Genomic DNA, 3,883 nt, shown 5'->3' with positions numbered 1-3,883 from the left:
GAGAGCCAGACTCGGGTTTGAAATAAAGGACTCTTTGCTTTTGCATCAGACATGGTTGGCTCCCTTGCGTGGTCTGTTGGGGATCTTGAAATCTGGGCATAACAGTTGCAAATATCAAAAAATTTCTATATGTGACGGCACCAGAGTTAAGTTACGGTTTTTCAAAATGCTGACATGCCGAGCTCAAAAGGTTCACCATCACTGCTCTAGCCCCTTCACTGGTTTTCAGAATCTGGCTGGTTCTGGTTCGGCTGGTTCCGGAAGGCCAGTGTTTGGACTCAGGTGGGGAGTGAGTGGGAAATGGTGGGAGTGTTGGAGCTGTCACGTGGCTGAGGATTGGGATGGACAGGGTGGTACTGAGTCTTATCCAGGACCCATCAGGACTCCAGTGCCCCTGGACAGTCACATAAGTGAAACGCTTGTTTATAATGACCAGAGCTGGATCTAATTCCATTTTGCATAAAAATAGAAACTCTTTTGGGGGGCAGGGGTGGGAACTGTTTTAACATTGTATCAGGCTGTGCTTGAGTAGCAGCCCGAAATCTCCGGGTGTAACGTAACCAAAGTTGGTTTTTCATCGCCCTTCACTGGAGGCCCTGGGCTTTGGAGGGTCCCTCACTTGGAGCAGAGCTTCACATCAACATTACCTGCCCTGGTACTTAAGCGACAGACTTCACTTACACGCATTCCACTGTCCAGAGCAAGTCACATGCCACCTCCAACTTCACGGGAGTTGGAAGGGTAAGTCCCACGAGTGCCTGGGAAAAGGAGAATTGTGAGTATTGTGAGCAGTACCATGAATGTAGCCTGAATTTTCCCAGAATGCAACTAAATTGATTTGTTCAGAAACTGAGAGATATTAACCATTTCAGAACATCTCATCACCCGCAACACTTGCTTTTGGTATTTGAGATGTTAAGACAGTGCCTGTGGTGTCACAATCATGGGGATTTTATATAAAGGTGCAAATGTCTGATTACAGTATTTCTTTTAGTAGTGGTTGTACCTCATTTACATATTGAAATACATATTACAGACTTATTTCTCTTTTATATTACAGTTAGGAAGCTATTATTTTTTTTTAAATATATTTTATTGATTTTTAACAGAGAGGAAGGGAGAGAGATAGAGAGTTAGAAACATCGATGAGAGAGAGACATCGATCAGCTGCCTCCTGCACATCTCCTACTGGGGATGTGCCCGCAACCCAGGTACATGCCCTTGACCGGAATCGAACCTGGGACCTTTCAGTCCGCAGGCCGACGCTCTATCCACTGAGCCAACCCGGTTTCGGCTAGGACATTATTTTTTTTAAAAAATTTAAGACTTGTTAGGTTTATTATCTATGAATTTTATTTCATTATTGTAAATGGGGCATTATAAAATATGTATTCCTGGTAAGGTAGGTAATTAAGTGTGCTGATAATAATCTTAATTCTCCTGGCAACAAACATGGCAATTCTAATGAAGAGGATGTGTGTGTTTTACTTTCGGTCAAAACAGTAAAATTTAGAAGACACTCTGACATATTTATGTTATTTTCTGTAATTTCCCATATGCTTGAAATGTTCTATAATAAAAACTCCTCCCTCGAAAACATGTGGCCAAGCCTCCTTTCCCGAGCCCACCCCCAACATTTTTTTATACCATCTCCCTGTGTGGTTGTCCCAGCTCTTTTATCCTCTCTGCTTGGGCCCTGTTTCTTATGGGTTTCATTTGCCCGCTGCATCCTCCCGAGTGTGATTCCACCCTTAGCCCGTTGTCACTCTTGATTTTCTTTCCGATCTTTTGGTGGATTCTCACCACATTTAGATTTTGTCGAATGCTTTTTCTGTGTCTATTGATATAATCATGTAATTCTTGTCTTTCAATTTGTGTATGTGATGTATCATGTTTTTTGATTTGTGAATATTGTACCATCCTAGCATCCCTGGAATAAATCCCACGTGGTCATGGTGTATGATCTTTTAATATATTGCTGGATCCTATTTGCTATTATTTTCATCTATGTTCATCAGGGATATTGGCCTGTACTTTTCTTTCTTTGTAGTGTCTTTATCTGGTCTTGGAATTAGGATAATGCTGGCCTCATAAAGAGTTTGGAAGTGTTCCTTCCTCTTTGATTTTTGAAATAGTTTGGGGAGTACAGGTGTTACTTCTTCTTTGAATGTTCGGTAAAACTTCCCTGTGAAGCCGTCTAAACCTGGGCTTTTGTTTGCTGGGAGTTTTTTCATTACTGTTTCTATTTCATCAGTTGTTATTGGCCTATTCAGGTTTTCTGATTCTTCCTGATTCAGTTTGGGGAGATTGTATTTTTCTAGGAATTTGTCCATTTCATCCACATTGCCCAGCTTGTTGTCAATAGTTATACATAGTATTTTCTTACAATCCTTTGTATTTCTGTGGTGTCAGTTGTTACATCTCTGCTTTCATTTCTGATTTTATTTTATTTGGGTCCTCTCTCTTTGCTTCTTGATGAGTCTGGCTAACGGTTCATCAATCTTGTTTATCTTTTCAAAGAACCAGCTCTAGGTTTCATTGATTTTTTTTTGTCTTTTTAGTCTCTATGTCATTTATTTCTGCTCTAATCTTTCCTATTTCCTTCCTTCTACTTACACTGGGATTTTCCTTCCTTCTACTTACATTGGGATTTTCTTGTTGTTCTCTTCTTAGTTCTTTAAATTGTAGGGTTAAATAGTTTATTACTGGTTTTTCTTCTTTTTTTGAGGTGTGCCCGTAGTGCTATGAACTTTCCTCGCAGGACTGCTTTGGCTGTGTCCCAGAGGTGTGGGGTTGTTGTATGTTCATTTTCATTTGTTTCCAGGAAGTTTTTAAAAATATATATTTTATTGATTTTTTTACAAAGGAAGGGAGAGGGATAGAGAGTTAGAAACATCGACGAGAGAGAAACATCGATCAGCTGCCTCCTGCACACTCCCCACTGGGCATGTGCCCACAACCAAGGCACATGCCCTTGACTGGAATCGAAACCCGGGACCCCTGAGTCCATAGGCCGATGCTCCCTCCACTAAGCCAAACCAGCCAGGGCTCCATGAAGTTTTTTATTTCTTGATCTCATTGGTAACCCATTCACTGTTTAATAACATGCTATTTAACCTCCATGTGTTTGAATATTTTGGGGTGTTTTTACTGTAGTTGATTTCTAATTTCATACCACTGTGATCTGAGAAGATGCTTGATATGATTTCAATCTTCTTGAACTTGTAGAGACTTGTTTTGTGTCCTAACATGTGGTCTATCTTTGAGAATGACCCATGTGCACTTGAGAAGAATGTATATTCTGCTGCTTTGGGGTGAAATGTTCTATAAATGTCAATGAAATCCATCTGATCCAGTGTGTCCTTTAGAGTCACTGTTTCCTTGTTAATTTTTTTTTGTCTGGAAGATCTATCCGGTGAAGTCAGCGAGGTGTTAAAGTACCCTACTATGATTGTATTGTTGTTGATCTCTCCATTAAAGTCTTCTAGAAGTTTTAAAAATATACTTAGGTGCTCCTAAGTTGAAAGTCTGTTTTGCCAGATATGAGTATTGCTACTCCAGCTTTTTTTTCTTTTCCCTTCACTCTCATCCTGTGTGTATCTTCTTGTTCTGAGGTAAGTCTCTTGTAGACAGCATATAGTTGGGTCATTTTTTTTTAATCCATTCAGCTACCCTATGTCTTTTGATTGAAACATTTAATCCATTTACGTTTAGTTTACTATTGATAGGTACTTGTTGATTGCCATTTTAATTCTGTATGGCTAGGTTTCTCTCTCTCTTTCATCTTCTCCTTACAGCAGTCCCTTTAGCATTTTTTGTAATGCTGGCTTGGTGGTAATGTACTCCTTTAACCTTTTTTGTTGTTGTTGTTTGGGAAGCTCCT

This window comes from Myotis davidii, unplaced genomic scaffold, assembly GCF_000327345.1.
Source record: "Myotis davidii unplaced genomic scaffold, ASM32734v1 scaffold648, whole genome shotgun sequence".
In the NCBI taxonomy this organism is placed as follows: domain Eukaryota; kingdom Metazoa; phylum Chordata; class Mammalia; order Chiroptera; family Vespertilionidae; genus Myotis; species Myotis davidii.
This window is presented reverse-complemented; position numbering follows the sequence as displayed.